At 36.9% G+C, this 22,450-nt stretch overlaps 1 protein-coding gene across 3 annotated transcripts in view; it reads left to right on the top strand.

The window, feature by feature from the left end:
- Epha6 (EPH receptor A6) overlaps positions 1 to 22,450 on the top strand; it is an 858,253-nt gene that overhangs the window by 465,682 nt on the left and 370,121 nt on the right. The gene's annotated exons all lie outside the window — the stretch shown is intronic.

Genomic DNA, 22,450 nt, shown 5'->3' with positions numbered 1-22,450 from the left:
CCACGAGACACAACATGAAGATGTACATGAGACAGCCATGAGATGCACTTTAGTCATTTACCACTAAATGAAAACAGTATTTTTCTGATATAGTTCAAGTATTAAGTGGAACAAATCTGAAAACTCAATACTCTAGTCACAGAGTATTTAAAAGTATAATTTAAGAAGACATTATAGGGCTGGTGAGATGGCTCAGTGGGTAAGAGCACCCGACTGCTCTTCCGAAAGTCCGGAGTTCAAATCCCAGCAACCACATGGTGGCTCATAACCATCTGTAACAAGATCTGATGCCCTCTTCTGGAGTGTCTGAAGACAGCTACAGTGTACTTACATATAATAAATAAATAAATCTTTAAAAAAAAAAAAAGAAGACATTATAAAGAAATAATTTTAAATTATCTATATAGACATTTATTGTAATTGTAAAATTTTAATTTCCATTCTGTAGTCATTAAGCAACATCTGCTTTATAATGCCATATCTTCAAAGATTGCCAGCCAAAATGCATTAGAATAATTTTAGAATCGTATTTATAATCATGATGGTAAAAGTTACTTCTTCATGTAGATATTTGACTCTTCAATTTATTCAATTGTTTCAATACTGTGACATTTTCCTCTTTGTAGTTAATATTAAGGGTGGTCACTTTTAACTTGGCACAGGAAATCTACATTTCTAAAACCATTTTTAATATAAAACAATAGGTGTATACCACCTTTCCTCTGATACAAAACTTTTAGCTAACTGGTATCTACTAAGTGAAACAAAGAAAATAAATTTTAGTAGATATGTTACTAATATGTGAGCTAACTGAAAAACAAAATATAAAAACTTCCATTATGAACAATTACATAAATTTTCTGAGACTAATCAGCACAATATTGAGAAAAATATCCAGTTATTTAAATATGTTTAAAATATTTCAAGAACCAGTCACTTTATATAGAGATTATCTAGCTAAATGATGGTCCACAACTTACTCTTTGGATCATCATAGAATTCCAAGTCTTTTTTTGTTTTGTTTTGTTTTGGTTTTGTTTTTTCTTTTTTTGTTTTTTTTGTTTTTCGAGACAGGTTTCTCTGTATAGCCCTGGCTGTCCTGGAACTCACTCTGTAGACGAGGCTGGCCTCCAACTCAGAAATCCGCCTGCCTCTGCCTCCCGAGTGCTGGGATTAAAGGTATGTGCCACCATGCCCAGCGAATTCCAAGTCTTAAACGTGAAAATTAACTAAAAATGTAACTGAATTGCCAAGAGCTGTGCTGGTAAAACAGAATCTGGAATTAAGAAAGCCTACCTTCAGATTTGAATTTTTAAAATACTATTTATATCCCCCTTTCAAGGAAGCCTCATCACACGCGGAGAGAAATTCAACTCCTAGAGACAGCTGCTATAATTTGATTCCTCTGCCCTCCTTATCAGGAGTTAAGAACACAAATTCATACAAACATCTGAGTTCCTGCCAGTCAGAAAATGAACAGGCTACAAGCATTTGCTGACAGATCCCATGGAAAGGCAGTAGTTTGTGAAAAGAGAAATTTCAGAAGGATTTTGAAATAACGAATCATTCCGCCTGGATGAACTAGAGAAGTGGTAGTGGGCTGTGAGCTGTGCTTAATTTTTCTTGATCAGCCAACAATGCCTTCACCATTCAGGACCCAAGAGAATGATGAGCATGATTAAAGCACCTGAGCCATGATGGAAAATACATCCTACCATCCAGATAAAGAGAATTACGTATTTGTTGTTTTGGTTTTCCTTACTCCTATGATTTATGTTAGAACAAAGGTAATATCTATTTACAAGCCAAGTTTAGTTTACACAGTATTGATGTCCACAGTGTAAAGACTTCAGAAACATGTATTTCAGACAAGCTGCTGTATGGATGATAAGCATGATTTCAATGAAAGTCTGGAAAAAAAATATTACCAAAAGATTTAAATTACAGGAACCTGTTTTGACATCCCCAGTAAATGCCAAGAAACCCAGCTTTTACAGCAAGCTTATGGAAGTGTTCAGATAAAATATTCATGAATTCTCTGCTAAAAGAAGAGCCTCTTGTGGTCATGCTTGACAGAGGATGACCTTTGCTTCAATAAGTTCCCATTTTTGCTGTAACTTAGTGTTTAGATGCTCTGCTTAGATGAATAAACCATAGCATTTTGTTCTTTGTGATTTTTTAGTATATGTGATAATTAATAGAAAGACAGACTTTGAAGTTTTAAAGTGAAGTAAATGGGATTTTTTTAAGGCATTAAGGAGTCTTGGGAGATCAATTTCCCAGCAGGTTATTTGTTGAGGCTCTTAGGATCCACCCTGACTTGGGCATATCCAGGAGTGCTCCATTGATGTTCTCTTTAAAATGTCTCAAACATGTTTAGCTTTACTGTTCATCGAGTCTTCCATCTAATGATCTGCAGAGAGATGGACCAACGATCCAATTATATATTAGAGCAGACTTTATGGAAGTACTATATAAATACAGTACAGGGTCCAACCAGTATTTTTGGTGTGAGCTTTGGAATTTCTTTAGAAGAAAAATAGTGAATCCTACTGATATATATTTAGAAAATAGTTATCAAGGTAAACAGAGTGTTACCTGTTCCTGTTTTGAAAGCTTTAAAAAAAATTTATTGGTTATTTTATTTATTGGCATTTCAAATGTTATCCCCCTTCTTGATTAACTCTCTTCAAACCCCGTATCCCATCCCCTTTCTCCCCTGATTCTACGAGAGTGCTTCCCCACCCACCTACCCACTCCTGCCTCATCGCCCTAGCATTACCCTACATGGGGTCATCAAGACTTCATAGGACCAAGGGCCTCTCCTTCCACTGATGCCAGATAAGGCCATCCTCTGCTACATAGGCAGCTGGTTTTGAAAGTTTTAAAATTTACTAACGTTTAGTTGTTCCCTTCCAGCAAAGATAGTATTGTCTAAACAGAGGGAAAGTATCATAGTAATTTTGAAGTCAGAAAATTTTGCTAAGAAACTTAACAGTATTTAGTGGCCTGAATCAGCACTAGAAAATTATTCCATGACATGTAAAGACTAATAAGCATATGCTTGTATGTTGACGTAGAAATGAACTATGGGCTCATTAATGAAATTTCTAAAGTCATGTGAAAGTTCACTTTTAAACCAGACACAGATAGTGCAAAAGACTTTTATTGTGCTATTTACTTAAACATTTGAAAAACTTTCAAAATACTTGCAGAATATTTGTAGAAATTTTAATATTCATATTTGGCTTGTAATGATTTACAGAATTAAATCAAGCACAACTGTAAATACACGTTAGTAATAGTGTTCATTCAAAACACATGTTCCCCCATTTAGAGATTATAATATTAGTTTGAATCTAGCACTTTTAACTATCAATAACAAATGGATGACACAATTTAGTAAGGTTTACTGATGCAAAATTAACATGATATAGAATATTTCAACAATGCTTATTAATTTGAATAAAGCTTCAACTTGTCTTCCACGAAAATATTCTCTAAACTATTTCTGCAGAGAGTTCATTCCCTTCTTGCTTTAAAGAAATATTCTTTAGGGTTATGTTATGTAAATTTACATAATAGCATTTTTAAGACATTCAAGTTTGAAAATTCTCTTTTGGGAAGTATTTAACTAGACTTTCTAATACATGAATCAGCGTGTTACTTGGTACACGCCTGTTTAGTGTGTTATTTTTTCTAAGATTTATAATACTGACTACAAGTCATCTGTATCACTCTTAGAAATGTCCCTTTACTTATCACTCTAATATTTACCTAAGGTTAACATTTGTTCAACAACATTAATAACCTGCTTCTATTATGTTGGATATGACTTTCAATGAAATACTATATTTTTATTTAAACAGTATACTAATTCTCACGGCAACCTGGAAGAGTGTGTTAAATTAATTTTCTACTAAAACAGAGAAGAAAAACTAGTATGTAAATTGATCAAAGTCACATGTATCAGAGCTACGACACTACGATTAAACGCCAAGTAACAGGGTCCACAGGCCATATGATCAGTAGCAGTAAAGTGTCCTGAAAGACGGAGGGGACATTTGCTTGGCTCTCCTGCTCTCAGCCCATTTGTAGCCTTGGCCTCCCAGCTGTCACCAGTGTTACTGAAACACTGGAAAGCCTGCTAACTACAATATACCAGCAATGGTTACAGATTTTTGAGTGAGACCATGCTTTTTCATGCCTTAGATATGGTTATCTGTCCAAAATAGTGTTGTACCATTCTAAGAATCCAAGAATAGGACATGGGTAAAAACTACTTTTAATCTTAGCAATATTAAATCAAGAAATTGGTTTGAAGCAGAATCTCCATTCTTATAGCTGTCTACATCTTAAAAATTTTGTTAAAAGTCTATACTCTAAATAGAAATTTAGTAAAAGATATATAATGGTTACTTAAAAAGTGGACTTCCCTAACAAAAAAAATAAATAAAATTATTTACAAAGGCCTCGTTTTCAGCATCCATCAATGTTGTTTTAGCAATAGCGTCAACAGGTTTATGTTTTTTTCTATAAACCAAACTAAACTACTAAAGAGATTGAGGAAGGTTTGGTACAACAATCTGAAGCAGCTGTGAGAGCACTTCTCAACAGCTAGCACTGCACCCCCAAAAATCAAAGATAACAGCATCTCTCAGTGCTGAGGCCATTCATGGTTGAGAGGATGTTTGAAAAACAAATGTGTTTATGGCTCTTGGTAAGTAGCTACACTCTTGATATAAGCATTTGCATATTTGAACTAAGCTCTTCCCTATATACTTATGAAGCCAGCCACTCTTTATATTCAGACATACAGTACATATGATGATTAACTAGAGCTTGTTGTTGAAATTCATGCCTGTAATCACAGCACTCTATCAGCAGACAGAATGTTCACAAGTTAAAAGTTAGCCTGAGATGCATAGAGAATTCCATGCCTGCTATGGGTTATATATTGAGATTGTGGTCCAGAAACCCTGTGTGTGTGTGTGTGTGTGTGTGTGTGTGTGTGTGTGAAAAATTAAATAGTTCCCAAGAGACTGAACTGTTTTCTAGGATTGGTAACCATATTTTTTACAGTAAATATATATTTACTGTAAATATATATTTTTATAGAATTTATTTTTATATTTTATATATTATTTTATATATTTTATTATATATAATTTATATATAAATTATTATATATATAGTAAATATATATATATATATATATATATATATATATATATATATATAAATCTCAAAGGGGAAGGAACAGTTGATTGTTAAGAGAGACTCTGCCAGTGCCTGACAAATACAGAAGTGGATGCTCATAGCTATCTATTGGATGGAGCACAGAGCTCCTTGGGACTAAACCACCAACCAAAGAAAACACATAGTGGGACTCATGGCTCTAGCTGCATATATAGCAGAGGATGGCCTAGTTGTTCATCAATGAGAGGAGAGGACCCTGGTCCTGTGAAGGTTCTATGCCCCAGTATACCAGTATAGAGTATAGGGGAATGCCAGAGCCAGGAAGCAGGAGTAAGTGGGTTGGTGAGCAAGGGGGGGAGGGGGGGATAGGAAGTTTTTGGAGAAGAAACCAGGAAAGGGGAAATATAAATAAAGAAAATATCTAATGAGAGAGAGAGAGAGAGAGAGAGAGAGAGAGAGAGAGAGAGAGAGAGTTGTTTTGCAGGATAGATGGGAGATATGGCTGCTTGGATAATTTCCTGTCCTGGTGCTGACTTCCTCTGGTGATTGGAGTCAATCTTCCTTAGCTGGTAAACACCAGGGGAGGGATCTGTGGCAGTTGAATTATTTGAAAAGCCTCTGCTTTGGAGCAAATAAGGAAATTTTGCCTGTGTTTGGGGCATGGGGATATGAGAAAAACTAGATTCACCATCATAGCACATTCTAAATCCCTTAGCAACTCAACATGAGGGAAGGGATGATCCAGCTGGTAATATATTTGTTGTACAAGCATAAAGTCATAAGTTCAGATCCATATCATATGTGTAAAAAGCTGGACACAGTGACGTGTGCCTATAATCCCGGAGAAGTGCAGGCGGGGACAGGATGCTGCTGCACATTCTGCAAGGATAAGCAGTCAGTGAGCGCCAGTGTCAGTGAGACAAGTGTCTCATAAAATATAAGACAGGGAGTATTTAGGAAGACGTGCAATGTTGGCTTCTGAATCTCTTTCTCTCTCCCTCCCACCCACCTTCCCTCCCTCCCTCCTTCCCTCCTTTCCTCCCTCCCTGCCCTGCCCCCACCCCCACTCTCTCTTTCTCCCTCTCTCTCTCTTAACTTGGCCAAGCACAGCTGTATATACTGCTGGCTCAGCTTCTCTGAAGGCAAATTTTGGAGTTCCCTTGAGCACTAAGAATTCTAAGATGACCTTGATCATATACTGAGATTCTGTCTCTATTAAAACAAGTCAAAGAAAAACTGAACTGAATACACAACTAAGAATACAGACAGATAGATAGAGACTAAGGTTCAAACTGACCTGAGAAAATTATTCTCCGTTCTTTTTTTTTCCCCCTAAAGTATAATTCCAAATGAGGAATCATCATTACGGGTATCTGGGAACAAATGCCCAGCAAGCAGTAACCATCGAATGTAGGCCAGCTTAAAATCTGATAGCCACTTAAGTATTTGACTCTCCTAACCAGTAAACTCACTCCATCAGCATTTTGAGTACAAGTAAAGGAGCTGCATCTCCCACAGTTTTAGAAGCCCAGTGAGATCACAAGAGTTTTGGGGGACCTTTATTTAGACAAATCAAGGATTTGTGGGTTTTCGTTGGAAAGTATCTTAGGACTAGCCACTGTTTGAAGCAGAATTGGAGATAAACATACTTATGCCATGAGGATCAGGAGAAAACAGGTGATCAGAGGAAACGCAGACACATACCTAGGTGTGAGTATGGGCTTCTCAAGAGAGAGGCCCAGCTCATTGTAATAATAATAATAATAATAATAATAATAATAGTTGGGTTTGGACTCATTATCTAATGACTGGATTATTCCTGAGAGCACTTGGCAGGACTCCAATCCATAAAGTAAAGTTCTAACCCACAGGAATAGGTAGGGAAGATATCTTTACTATAAACATTTTTGTTTGAGATTTTCTATCAATTCTGATAAAAGGTATGAGACTCTTAACAAAGCTATACACACCTGGCTCTTCAGCCTAGGTCACTGTTACTTTCATAGAAAATGCCTACTCATAAAAGAAACATTAACTGTCTGTTGCCAGCCTTTACAGCAAACGTGGATTGTGCCTGAGTTCCTTTCAGCTGTTGAGAGGCTTCCCTCAGACTCCAGGAGGTCAGGCTCTGTCCTCTCACATGACCCAGTCATCTCCCTGTCTTCCCTGCTCAGTGCATCTAAGGACTACAGTCAAAGGAGGTGAGAGATGAGCTCTGCCTAAAAATACTCACAGGACCTGCGCAGGTCTAAGGCAGATGGGATCCTAGCACCGAGAGAGAATGTGGACAGAAAGCCTCATCTCTAACCCATAAGCTATCTTCAACTTACAACTGCTCACAAAAGAAAAAATTACGTTCCTCCAACAGAGTCTCGCTGGGTAGACAAACCTCACTTAAGGGCAGGCCCCATGTCCCCTAGTAGATGGCCAACACAAAATGAATTTAATGGTGGTTTTGGAGAATCTCTGGCCCATATTTCTTTGTCTGATACTGTTTTACCTTATAGATTTTTGCTTATATATGGTTTCGAAATTTCTGCTTCTACAGGATTTCTGTATCTCTGAGGATCTGTGTTTCTAGAGCTTTTGTCTCTATTTTCAGTATGTTTTGTCCTATTCTAATCTGCTTGGTTTTATTTGACTTTATTATATGTATTTACTTAGTTTTTTTTCCTAATGTGAGAGAAAAGAGGGGTGAGGGGGTAGATTTGGGTAGGTGGGAAGGGAGGAAGGACATGTGAGGAGCTGGGGAAGGGGGAACTCTAATCAGAATATATTATATTTAAAATCTCTTTTTAATTAAAATAAAAAAGAGCACATACTTACCTTGCGGATGTGTTCCAGCATCCAGATTGGGCTGCTTATAACTGCCCATCACCTCTGGCCTCCAGAGGAACCTACAGTCACATGTGCATACTCATACGCACAATGAAAAGTAAAGTAAATCTTACTAAAACTAGCAAAAACATGAATGTAAAGAACAGTGTATAAATAGTAAAAAAAAATTAATAATAATCCCGTGTATCAAAATAGACCACAAAAAATGTAGTAAATGCCATGATTATAAATTATTAAGAAAAAATAGCACATCCATTCACTATAGAGATCCAAATACTTTAAAATTTTATGCCATAGGTGTTAGCCAGATTGAACAATGCTGGCTGCAATCCATTGATTGGCAGGCATGCCCTCTATGGCTTGACTAGCTAAGGTCATCTTTGCACATGGCAGGTACTTCTGTTTCCATGCTATCCACTGCTTGCTATTTAATCCCTGGTATTATAATTTGAATATGTATAGCCTTTCTCCTTTTTTTAAATTGGATATTGTAATCATTGCATTTCAAATGTTATCCCTTTTTTCGATTTCCTCTCTGCAAACCCCCTATCCCATCCTCTCTTATTCTGCTTCTAGGAGTGTGCTCCCCACCTATCTACCCACTCCTGCCTCACCACCCTAGCATTCCTCTACATTGGGACATCAAGCCTTCACAGAACCAAGGGCCGCCCCCTCCCATTGATGCCAGAGAAGGCAACTTCATCTCCTTCAGTCATCCCCCTAACTCCTCCATTGGGATTCAATGGTTGGCTGTGAGCATTCACATCTGTATTGGTCAGGATCTGGCAGAGCCTCTCAGGAGACAGCTATATCCGGCTCCTGTAGGCAAGCACTTCTTAGCATCCACAATTGTGTCTGGGTTTGGTGTCTGCATGTGGGATGGAACCCCAGGTGGAACAGTCTCTAGAGGGCCTTTCCTTCAGTCTCTGCTTCACTCTTTGTCCTTGTATTTCCTTTAGACAGGAGAAATTCTGGGTTAAAGTTTTGGAGATGAGTGGGTGGCCCCATCCCTCAACCAGGAGGCCATGCCTACCCTCTGGATATGGTCTCCACAGGATCTCCCTCCCTTTTGTGGGGTATTTCAGCTAATGTCATCCCCATGGGGTGCTGAGAGGCTCTTGATTTCCTGGCATCTGGTACTTTCTCGTTGCTACCCCCAGTTCCACATCTCCTATTGCTACACACCTCTATTCAATTTCCTGACCCTTTGTACAACTCTTCCATCTCCTCCCATACATGATTCTTCCCCTCTTTTTCCACTCCCCCACTTCTCTTCCTCCCAAATCCATTCCACAATATACTTCCCTTGATTATTTTGTTCCCCCTTCTAAGTAGGACTGAAGCATCCATTCTTTGGTCTTCCTTTCTCTTGAGCTTCATGTGGTCCATGACTTATATGATGGGTAGTCACTCTCTTTGACTAAATATCCTCTTATCTGTGAGTACATATAATGTGTAGTCTTTTGTGACTAAGTTACCTCACTCAGGATGATATATATTCTAGATCCATCCATTGGTCTGCGAATTTCGTGAAGTCATTGTTTTTAATAGCTGAGTAGTCCTCCATTATGTAAATTACCCCATTTTCTGTATCCATTTCTCTGTTCAAGGACATATGGGTTCTTTCCAGCTTCTACTATGAACATAATGGAACATGTGTCCTTATAACCTGTTGGAGCATCTTATGAGTATATGCCCAGGAGTGGTATAGCTGGGTCCTCAGGTAATACTATGTCCAATTTTCTGAGGAACTGCCAGACTGATTTCCAGAAGGGTTGTAGCAGCTTACAATCCCACCAGCAATGTAGGAGTGTTACTCTTTCTCCACATCCTCATCAGCATCTGCTGTCACCTGAGTTTTTGATCTTAGCAATTCTGACTGGTGTGAGGTGGAATCTCAGGGTTGCTTTGATTTGCATTTCCCTGATGACTAAGGATGTTGAACATTTCTTTAGGTGCTTCTCACCCATTAAAGTTTCCTCAGTTGAGAATTCTCTGTTTAACTCTGTATTTGGTTCTCTGGAGTCCAACTTCTTGAGTTCTTTGTATATATTGGATATTAGCCCTCTAACAGATGTAGGACTGGTAAAGATCTCTTCCCAATCTGTTGGTTGCCTTTTTGTCCTAGTGACAGTGTCCTTTGGTTTACAATTTTATGAGGTCCCATTTGTGGATTTTTGATTTTAAGAGCATAAGCTTTTTGCATTTTGCATTTTCTTTGTTGTATCAATATTTTCTATAATATCTTCTGCCCCTGAGATTCTCCCTTCTATCGATTTATTTCGGGGGGGGGGAACAATGTCAGTTTTTAATTAAATAATTCCCAGATGCTTGCATCTATGACTCCTGATCTCTTTCCCAGGTTTTCTATCTCCAGGGTTGTCTCCCTTTGTGATTTCTTTATTGTTTCTATTTCCATTTTCAGATCCTTGATGGTTTTGTTCAATTCCTTCACCTGTTTGGTTGTGTTTTCCTGTAATTCTTTAAGGGATTTTTGTGTTTCCTCTTTAAGGGCTTCTACCTGTTTACCTGTGTTCTCCTGTATCTCTTTAAGGGAGTTATTTATGTCCTTCTTAAAGTCCTCTATCATTATCATGAGAAGTGATTTTAATGAGAGTCTTGCTTTTTCGGTGTGTTAGGATATCCAGGGCTTGCTGTAGTGGGAGAACTGGGTTTTGATGATGCCAAGTAGTCTTGGTTTCTGTTGCTTATGTTCTTGTGCTTGTCTTTTGCCATCTGGTTATCTCTTGTGTTACGTGGTCTTACTGTCTCTGCATGTGGCTTGTTCTTCCTGTAAGCCTGTGTATCAGCACTCCCGGGAAACCAGTTCTCTCTGGGAGGAATTTGGGTATGGAGAGCTGTGGCACAGGGTCAGCTCTAGGGCTCAGATGGAATCGGGAAGGATCCTGTCCCTGGCTGTTCCTTGGTTCCTGAATCCTGATGGCTCTAGGCAAGTCCCTCTTGGGCCAGGAATTTGAGCATAAGTGATGTTTTCCAATCACAAAAGAAGTCACTAGATATGTACTCACTAATAAGTGGATATTAGTCCAGAAGCTTAGAATACCCAAGATACAATTTACAAAACACAAGAAAACCAAGAAGGAAGACCAACGTGTGGATACTTCATTCCTCTTATAATAGGGAACAAAATACCCATAAAAGGAGTTACAGAGACAAAATTTGGAGCTAAGGCAAAAGGATGGACTATCCAGAGACTACCCCACCCAGGGATCCATCCCATCATCAGCCACCAAACCCAGACACTGTTTGCATATGCCACCAAGATTTTGCTGAAGGGATGCTGATGTAGCCATCTCTTGTGAGGCTATGCCAGTGCCAGGCAAACACAGAAGTGGATGCTCACAGTCAGCTATTAGATGGAACACGGGACCCCCAATGGAGGAGCTAGTGAAAGCACCCACGGATCTGAAGGGGTTTGCAACCCTATAGGTGAAACAACAATATGAACTAACCATTACCCCAAAAGCTCATGTCTCTAGCTGCATATGTAGCAGAAGATGGCCTATTCGACCATCATTGGGAAGAGAGGCCCCTAGGTCTTGCAAACTTTATATGCCCCAGTACAGGGGAATGCCAGGGCCAAGAAGTGGGAATGGGTCAGTAGGGGAGCAGGGGCGGGGAGAGGGTATAGGGAACTTTTGGGATAACATTTGAATGTAAATAAAGAAAATATCTAATTAAAAAGAAAAAAGAAAAAAATAAGTGGTGTTCTCACCTGTGTTCTCAGTTGTTTTGGCACTATTGGGAGACCAGCTCTCTCCTGACAAGATCTGGGTATGGAGAGCTATAATCTCAGATGTGTCAGCCCTCCTGGGAGACCTGCTCTCTCCAGGCGGGATCTGGGTACAAAGAGTTGTGGCACAGGGTCAGCTCCATGGCACAGAATGAAACCGGAAGGGTATAATCTTTCTTTTAAGTTATAATGTTTTAAAGATTAATATTATGTTTTTACATTTGCATTCATACAGCACAAGTAATATATTAATTCTCAAATAACCAATATTTTTACTCCTATAAACTCATCCTGTGAATTTAGACAAAAAAAAACTTAAATTGAGTTTAAACCATGTGATAATTTTCCACCTAGAAATGTCATTCAGTTTATATGGTATACACAGCATGTCACAGTTTAAATGGAATATCATTAAATTTTGCAGAGTTATGATACTATACATTGTGGATGATAGTCAGAATATAGTTACTTTTAAAGATTCTACTATTCTTTAATTTTCTTAATCAGTAAGAAGTGATACCATTTGGTCTGTTAACAAAGCCATCACAGAAATCTGCGGAAGAAAGTATAGCATATGTACTGGATGAGCTAGCAGCCAGTGTGGGAAAACAGCCTCTCCACATGAGCCAGTGCTTTTTATGCCACAATTACCAGCTAGAGAAAATGAGCAGGAAACTCAGGGCTCAGCCAGGTGGTGTTCCTTGTCTGTAACTTTCTCTGCTAATTGATCAGGGATGAGAGCAAAATCACCCCTGTCCTTGGGAAGCCATGAATGTTTCAAGGCAGCAGCGGAAGCACCTGGCTGCTTGTGTTAAACAACGTCTACGAATTCTTCCCTTCCTGCTCAAGACAGAAGCAGTGCTGGCCAACTTACGCTATCTCTTAAGTGAGAGAAGAAGAACAACTGTGCCGTTCCATCTCTAGTGTTTCGGCAGGAATACTTCCACATTCCTAAACCACTCAGCACCCCTTCTGGTGGAAAGCAGCATGAATATAGCTTCCTTCTTTAAACCTTTGTACATCTTGGAACTCTACTCAAGTCACACTGTACATACATGTACATACATGTAGCTTCTGATTGCCCAAAACAATGAAATAAAAACACAATAATCCTGGCTTATTTTTTTTAACTAGATTATTTGAAAAACAATATATGGAATCTTAGAGAAAGTTCTCATGCCCTACACTGCCTGTGGAATAGAGCAGACTTCTGCCCACTCAACTTTTATTGACCATGGGTTCCTTAAAGGAAATAAGATTAGTTTGTAGATGTGAAGGAAATGGGACTGGGTGAAGTTTTAGAATTAGAAAAAAAAAAAAATGATCCTGAGGACATTTCTCTTTCTTCATTACTATTTACTGAATTTTTAGTTGGCATAAAAATTCATGTAATTCATTATGACATTTGTCTACGTACGTAACATTGTGCCTTGATCATAAGTAGCAGCGCTGCCACCCCCTTCCACACTCCCTCCAAACCTTTCACTGAAATATAAGGAATGGTTTTGTAATAATTAACTGAGAATTATGTTTGCTCTTGCTGTTTGATCAAATATTTATTTTCCAATGAAATCATTAAATAATGGTCAAACACATGGGGACTGACTTAAATGGATTTGAATAATATATAATTGAATTATAATGTAATGCATTCCATATTTTAGTTAACACTGAGATCATATGTCAGCATTTTAGAAAGACTTTTTGTTTTCCATCTTTGCCATTGTTAATACTCACATTAATTTTACTTCTGTAAAATGACCATATACATAAAACGTGTAAATCATTTGAAAAGTTCATAAGTGGTGACCCCAAGGATTTATAGCAAAATCTTCTGAGACACTCCTTAGTTAAGTCTTGGAACAGGATATAGATGAAAAGAAACATTTAGGTAAAGGTAACTGAGTCTATTTGTGTGGCAGCATAGAGAGTCCCAAGGTTTTAAAGATACTGTTAAGGCTGAAGTGGAATAGCTAACTAATTACTTTAGAGTGCTGTCTCCTTTTCACATGATGTGTGACTGTGGGTCAGTGATTTCCAGACCAGTTCTTCACCTGTAGAGAGTAAAGAAAACTGGACCTACAAGGTTATGCTGTATAGAGGATGGTTTAGTGTGCTAGAAGGAGCATAGGAAATTAGAAGCACAGCCCAATATACTTTTGCACATTCTGTAAAGGAGGGTGTGCAGCCACATTGTTGGATGATGGTGGTCAATTTCTAGAAGTCAGAGGGACAGTGAGTGAATACTTTAGGAGCTCAGAAGTACAAGATCAATTCTATCTGAAGTGATCAAAGCAGTCTTAAGCTGGTCTCTTCTATCTAAAGGGGGAAAATGGTAATTGCTGCTATTTTATTTCGTGTGTGAATGGAAGTCTCTTAAATGCGAACTCTTCTAAAAAGCCCGAGGACACATCCATGGGTTGTTTTCCACTGCCAAAAGATAACTCTAATTTTCTTGTCTGTTTGTGCACCTTAGGGGTGCCATGGGAAAGGATTTTTTTTTTTTATTATTTCTTGATATACCCAGGAAGCAAATCCATAGCACTTACAAGTCTAATTTTCATAAAGCTTCCCTTAAAATACAAAGTCCATATTTTTAGCTAGCTTTTGCTGCAATTTCATATTATTATATAAATTGAAGAATGTCAGTACAGAGCCAGACTAAGAGCTGATGACTCCTCTGTGAGCCACGTGTCTGTGGATGCCATTTACAAATGCATTTGTTTTTAAAAATGCCAGGGCGAGGAGGTGTGAGTGGGTGGGGGAGTGGGGGAGAACCCTTGTAGAAGCAGGGGGAGGGGGGATAGGATGGGGGTTTGCAGGGGGTGGGGAACAGGAAAGGGGATAACATTTGAAATATAAATAAATAAAATATCCAATAAAGCGAAATGATATTGATAATTATGAGGTAAGATGATGTTTTGTTAAGTTCTTGAAATAAGATAGTTTGTTTTAAAGATATTATTGTAATTTAAAAATAAAAATTTACTAGATAGAAGATAATATTTTTTTTGTTTTGCTTTTGGCTGTATTGTATCTGGCTTTACAGTATTGTATCAGTCCATGAGATACTGAGTCACTCTAAGCAGTTTGCTGCTAACTGGTCCCACGTGTATAAATATCACAACCAAGTTGGAGGCATCTAGTATTTTTTAATTAATGGCACATGCTGTTTTATAACTTTTCTCTCACTTTGCATATCACACTTCCCCATACGCATATCATCTTATAAATGTGCAGATTCACTTTAGATGCCTAGACTTCAAAAAAAAAAAAAAAGCACTATGTGCATTTCTTTTAAAGTTCTAAACTTCTAAAAATTAAAAAAAACACACACACACAGCACTGTAGCAATAAAATATATGTGTGTAACTACTTTATACATTCATCATACTGTAGTACTTTTACATTTTCAGGTTTTTGTTTTGTTTTTGAAAAAGTAGCTGGCCCCATTTGGTAATTCTAGCTAAGGTGATTTCTAAGCCCGTTAGTATAATTTTCCCCCAATTTGATGACGTTTACATTTTAGCTCATTATTTTCTATACTGGGTACAGGAGGCAAATTTTTGTTGATGAATCAATTGAGGTCCAGAAGTAATAAAACTTGTCCAACGATAATTAATGCTAACAATTTTTAAATGTATTATAATTTCACATATAATATATAATTATACAATATAAAAGTAGTGCTTTCACCTGGAAAATAAGTGGAGGGGCTGGGCAGCTGGCTCAGCCCTTGCCAGCACTGTCTGTTCTTCCAGAGGACCCAAGTTTGATTCCCAGGACCCACATGGCAGCTTGTAATTCCAGTGCAAAGTTAAGCTGGCATCTGAGGGTACTGGGGATGCGTAGATACACAGAAATACATACAGGCAAAACACCCCTTTACATGAAATGTAATTGCCTTTTAATTTGAAAAAAAAATGAAAAAAAAAACCCAGTGGTTTTGATTTTACTATAATAAGATGGTTTGTTATAATAAGTAAAGGATTTGTTTTTAAGCTGGAGAGTTTCAGTTTCTTTATTTTTCTTTTTAGCTTGGTAGGTTTCTCAGCTTTGGAAAGCTATCTATGCTAGATTCCTAAAAAAGTATTAGATTAGCAAATATTCTTCCATCGAAACATGAAAATAGAAAGAAGGTCAGAGAGTCTCTGACTGCTTGAAGATAACTTATGACATAAAAATAAGTGTTTCTATTTACTAAGGATAAAGCAATTTTCATTTCACACTATCAGAACCGGGACCAGGAAATGGTGGGGGCAGAGACAGAGCCCACCATGTTTTCAGACCTCAGACACCAGCACTGGGGTGCAGAGCTAATTTTTACTGTTCAGTACAAAAACTTATATACTACTTTTTAGCCAATAAGAGTGCCGTTATGTAATCAGGGGCTAACCAGAGGATTATACACGCTGTCCTGCTGAACCTAGTTTGCTTGATCCTGACTCTGTAAGAGAGCCAGACGAAGCAGCCATAGCCCTCAGCTTGGATCCTCTGTTCTGTCTGACCAGTTTGCTGGGAACCACTTAAGATCAAGGGTTGTGTAGAGCTGGGTCAAGATTCCTTGAGCAGGCCCAGGAGACTACAGCACTTAGCCCTCCAGCTCACTTTTCCTCCACTAGATTCACTCCCACATCCTGACTTCTGAGTGACCTGTGCAAGTACCTCCACACACTTCTCACGGATGCCACGCCAGTAGCTAGTGTCACCATGGTGCTGCAAGATACAGTGGTGATGGTGGACAAGCTCGTTATGTGATGCTCATATTTCCATTGGGAAAATGTTGGACATTTAGAGATAAAAGCGTTAAAAATATGTAACGTAGCCGGGCGTGGTGGCACACGCCTTTAATCCCAGCACTTGGGAGGCAGAGGCAGGCGGATTTCTGAGTTCGAGGCCACCCTGGTCTACAGAGTGAGTTCCAGGACAGCCAGGACAACACAGAGAAACCCTGTCTCAAAAAAAACAAAAAAGAAAAATATGCTAACACGCTGGGTGGTAGTGGCACATGCCTTTAATCCCAGCACTTGGGAGGCAGAGACAGGCAGATTTCTGAGTTCGAGGCCAGCCTGGTCTACAAAGTGAATTCCAGGACAGCCAGGGCTACACAGAGAAACCCTGTCTTGAAAAACCAAAACCAAAAAAAAAAAAAGCTAACACAATTAACTCAAGGAAATATTTTGAAAAGAATTTATGGAGATATAAGGAAATTATCTCTATGGTACTAAAAAGCAGAGAAGATTATAATGTAAATTTATGTAAAGTATCCCTAATTTAGAAAAAGAAACAGACTGGGAACACTTTATAAAATGATAAAGACAAAGATGCATTATTCTCCTATTGTTCTGGACAACTATTCTTTTTAAACATACCTAATTTTCATAATGGGATCATAAATTCATATAGAATAGATCTTTGAAGATATATTCACCTTTGAGTTGGTAAAATTTATTGTCTGTATTATATTGTTGTGATGACTTGTAAATTCCATGATTTTACAATGACTATAACGTTTCACTACAATTCTTCAAACAATGTGTATTCACACTATGTATATTCAGATGCATCCTCCATACTGTATGTGAGAAATACACAAAAAGTCTTACAGGGCTAAAATCCAGGTAGTCCGGGCCTTCTGTAGGTTCCTGGGAGGAATACACCACTTGATCTAGTCTTGACAGGCATCAGCCATGGCCTGTGACCCTTGCCGTTTCTCTTATGAAGTTCTGTGTGACTACTGGGCACATCTAGAGTACCATTCTAACTACTCTCCCACTTCAAACTCTTGATCCTAATTTAAAAAAAACAAACAAACAAAAAACAAAAACAACTTCAAAGCAGCTTTTTTTCCAGAACCTTCCCAGGTTCCAAGGACTGTAATGAGTTCTTTGGGAGCTATTATCCAGTTTAGTGCATTCACCATTTGGTTTAGCATACTACTGTGTTATTCTTGGACATAAAAAATAGAAATAAACTAGGGAGAACATAAAATAAAGTACCAATTCTTCTTCATGTATGTCTCTTGTGTATATTTTAAACATATAACCAGATTTCAATCACATGGGGAAAGGATATAACAATATATGTGAATATATATATATATATATATATATATATATATTATCATTAAAATCTGAATACAAAGAGAATACATCAAAGCAAAATCACACAAGAGAAATATTGTGAGGATAGTGGGGATTCATTATCTTTAAAGCACAAAAGAATAAATATTTACAAAACAAGGCACAAACTTTTAAGAATGGTGTCTCAGAATTATAGATATAGATAGAGATAGCTATGTGTATATTAATTTGTCCATCATAAATCTGTATCACATCAACACATTCCATCATTAAGATGATAGTAGCAATAACGATGGCTCTGCAAAGCACACACAGGAAGAAACATCAGCACATCTTTGTGCTTTGCATTGATGTACATTGGTTCCCTAGCAATGAGAAGAAAGGCTCAGACAGCTGCAAACAAAATTCTGTCCTGATGAGTTTGTGCTGGTCTATTATGCTTGTTGACATCCCATTGTGTTGTTGACTATGCTTTCTTAAACTTTTCTCATAACTACTTTAAGTCTTTCCTGGGAGTGCTGAAAAAAGAAGAGTGAATACAGAGATATCAAAAGGCATACACAAATGAATGAAGAAGGAGGCAGGCGCAGAGGATGAGGAATAGACACAGGAGAAATGGAGTGGAAAGGAACAGGATATCAGGCTAGAAAAGGTGATGACACTGCTTGTGAGATCAGAGCTAGAACCAACAGGGAGGTCTCAGGAAGACACCAACTCATACGACAAATGCCTTCCAATTAGATATTTCCTGAGAGAAATGGAGAGGCTGGTAAAGTTGCCTACTTATTAATACAACTGCTGTAGCATGAAATACATAATTATATACTTTCTACATTGATGAAAACAAAATTTAAATAGTATATAAAATCTATTCAAATATTGTTTGAATATACACATAAACATATGCAAAATACATGCCAGCAAGCACATGGGCCCACAGCCTAATGAAAACATATTGATATTAGCGATATGATCAGTAGATGAATGGAAATTAACAATGTTCAATATAATTTTTAAATATGCCGTCATTCCTTCTAATTAAACTATAATTTACATTTAATGAAAAGTTATAATTTACATTTAACATATACATAGATGTATAATGTATACTAATATATGTATATATACTATTACATTAAATATATCAAAAATCTTGATAAAATTCTCAGTGTAACACATTTCGTAATTATTCACAGTGTGGTTTTGAATGGCAGTATATGTAAAACAACATTCAAAGGCAGTAAGGTTATTTGTGACATTGTTTCACTCTTTGGGGTTTTGAACTAGATTCTAATTTTGAACACATTGCAAAACCAGAGTGATTGTTAAGAGAAACTCTCAGCTACAATGTTAATTTAAAATTCTTACTTGACATTTTATTTATTGAATCTTACCTTCAAGTATCTTTACATACATGTAGATGTCCTCTGACCTTCAGCTATTCATCTTAAAAGATCGAAGCACTGTACATAAGATAAATTGGAGAGATCTGAAGAAGACAATTTACATAGTCACTAGTAATTTTTTTCCAAAAAGTGATTAATTCCTAATTAGGAGCAATATAGGAATTAAAGTATTTTTAAACTGTCTCAGTATAAGCTGAAGCAAATAATGCTCATGTATTTCTGAACAAGAGTTTCATTTTTGTTAATTCTACTATATAATTTTCATCAGATTTGTCATGTAGTACTTAACAAACAATTTGATATTCATTAAATGTACTTGCTCAGAAAGTTTTGTATTAAAACTACTTGCAAGAAAGTAATAATCTGTCAGTATCCAGTTCTAGAATGTGAGGAAACTTGAGTGCTTGTGAAAACGAGACAAGTCTTGTGACCTCATTTTCTTGAAAACCATATAACTATTCTTGAAATAGGTTTCCATGCTCCTCCCAGGTGTAGCAGATAAGAGTGTGTTTACTTCTACTGTTGTTATTCATATGTGTCTATATCTTTGTCACATACAGTACAGTTTGTCCTTGGAATTGAACACCTTAATCATGTGATCTCTTAACCCTCAGAGTATAAGTTGTCTTATTCTCTGAATAAAGGTGGCTATTGCATGAGACAGTCTACTTCATTTTTAGGCTCTGCTCTCCCAGGTTCATTCCACCAACTAGAACATCAACAGTAATCTATTTAACAATCTTTTTTTTTTTTTTTTTTTTGAAGGTCAAAGCTAACACTTTGAAGTTTTAAGCATTGAGGTAAACCAGAAATCCAATTCTACAGAAAGCTCTCTTGAATACATAATTCTCACGCAAAACGTACCACTTGAGTCTTCAAGTTGCTCAGACAGTCTCTACTGTGACAAATTCCATAAAATATTTCTCTTCCTGTTCACTCCAAGCTGATTTCTCTTAAGCAGAAATAACAAGGAGTTGTCTTTTGTATCCTAAATCATTTTCCTTGATGTTTCCATTATATTTATGGTATGTTTTCTGCTCTGTATTCTAGTAAAATTAGTATTCTGTTATCATAGTGTGCTAGTTACAGGTATTACATAACCTAGGCCATTAAATAATAAACTCACTAAGTGTATTCCAAACAAATGGTTGAAACTTTATCTATTAAAGCTTCATTTTTCAGTGAAATCCCACACAATGCTGATTTTTGTGAAAACAGAAAATGCAGTATTAGGGGTGTAGTAAGCTGTAAATAATTTCTCACATGCTAAGCTTCAATTCATTAACTGTTTATAATGGGTGCCCGAGGTATATGGATGCAGCTATTTTCAAAAGCAATATGCTAATGTTCAACACGGTTCAGAAAGTTGAAATTATGTGAAGCAAATTTTCTCAATGAAAATAAAATTAACAAGCAGGACTTCGTGGGATGCACCTGCAGTTCCAGCTGCTGAGGGCTGTGGTATGATCACTTGAGAACACACATCCAAGCCAGTGAGTGAATTAAGTGAGAGTCCAACACAATAGAAAGCTTAATGGTGTCCAATTGGTTTTCATAAATAAATATTCCAAGAGCACAGTATTAGGAATTTGCATATCCAACACTGAAAAATATCAATAAACATCAACATAATCAAATATTTAGTAATTATTACAGACTGGCTAAAGGGTGATTAAACTTAGAAAATATATTGAAAAATAAATAGAATTGCTTCCAGTTTGATATAGAAAGCTATGTAACGTTTGCATGTTTACATACAAAATGTTGTGCACAAATGAAGAGGAGTTAGAGATTAGCACAGTTTTAAGTCTCCAAAGTCTATTTTACTTATGTACTTATTTATGTTCATGCATGTGTGCATCTTTGAGTATATGTGATTATGTGTGTGTGGAAGGGTACATGCTGGTGTATATTCATGTGTATGCACACAAGGGCAGAGCCCAGAAATCAACCTTGGGTTTCACAAACAAGATGATTATCTACCTCCTCTAAGAAAGAATCTCCTATAAGTCCAGAGCTCACCAACCAGGTTGACTGGTTAGCAAGTCTCAGTGTCTTGTCTCTGCATTCCCAGCAGTGAGGTTAAATCCTACCTCTCTCTTAAAACAGTATGGTTCTGGAAATCAAATTCAGGTCCTCATCCTTGCAAGCAAGTGCTTTATCGGCTGAACCATGCCCCAGCTGGTAAAGTGGACATTAAAGTGATAAAATGATGTAATTAAGGAACTTTTAATGTTTTCTTTATGGAAGTATAACAGGAGACTTTAAAAATTAAGCAATATGTCATTAATTAATAACTGGAAAGTAAAAAAGAAAAAAATGGTACATATAATTTACTTCATAGTCATTCTATAATGTTGTGACCACAACTGACAATTTATGTTTCACAGCCATTATATGGTTGGCCTTAAGAGCAAAATGTAATAGAGTATAATTTTCACTGCATTATGACACTATATTAAGCTGAAAATTAACCATAGATTAATTCATGTATACATGAAATGCATATTCACATATGTAGGGTGTTGATTATCTTCCGGCTTTTATGATTTGCTTTGAATTTACATTCTATTCATAAATGACCATCAAATACATTATAAACTATGATGTAAGAACAGTAGTGCTGTTTTCCATAGGGATCAATTTAATAGTAAACGTACCTCAGTTTAAATAATGAATAATTCCCAAGCGCCATTTCTTCTTTTCTACATTATCTATTACTACCTTTATTTATAATAGAAAAATTAACAATTTGTGCAATTACATGTCATTTTGTCAACATATTTTAGTTGAATCTTAATTTTCTTTTAAGAACAAGAATTTTAAACATACCTTCTAGTTCTTTATTTCCTTTGGGCCAAAACTGTCAGTCTCATGAATTTTTTAAAAAAATGACTTTTCCTGATGATGCAAAGACAACTTTTAGAAGTAAAAAATATTAAAATGAGTTTTTCTAAGAAGTTTAAAATATTACAATGAGTCAGTATTCAAACCTTGCTTCATCATTATTAACACATTTAAATGGATATCAGAGAATAAACTGAGGGAATACACCAGTCCCTGAGGTTCCTTTTGATTTGTATTCTTATTTACCTTCATTGATCTCGCGCCTCCTTTTTCTCATGAAGGCTGTGGTGTCCTAATTCTCAGTATTAGCAGGAGAATTAGTA

This window comes from Mus pahari, chromosome 12, assembly GCF_900095145.1.
Source record: "Mus pahari chromosome 12, PAHARI_EIJ_v1.1, whole genome shotgun sequence".
Lineage (NCBI taxonomy): Eukaryota > Metazoa > Chordata > Mammalia > Rodentia > Muridae > Mus > Mus pahari.
Note: the sequence above shows the minus strand (reverse complement) of the source record. Positions and strands in the feature narration are given on the sequence as shown.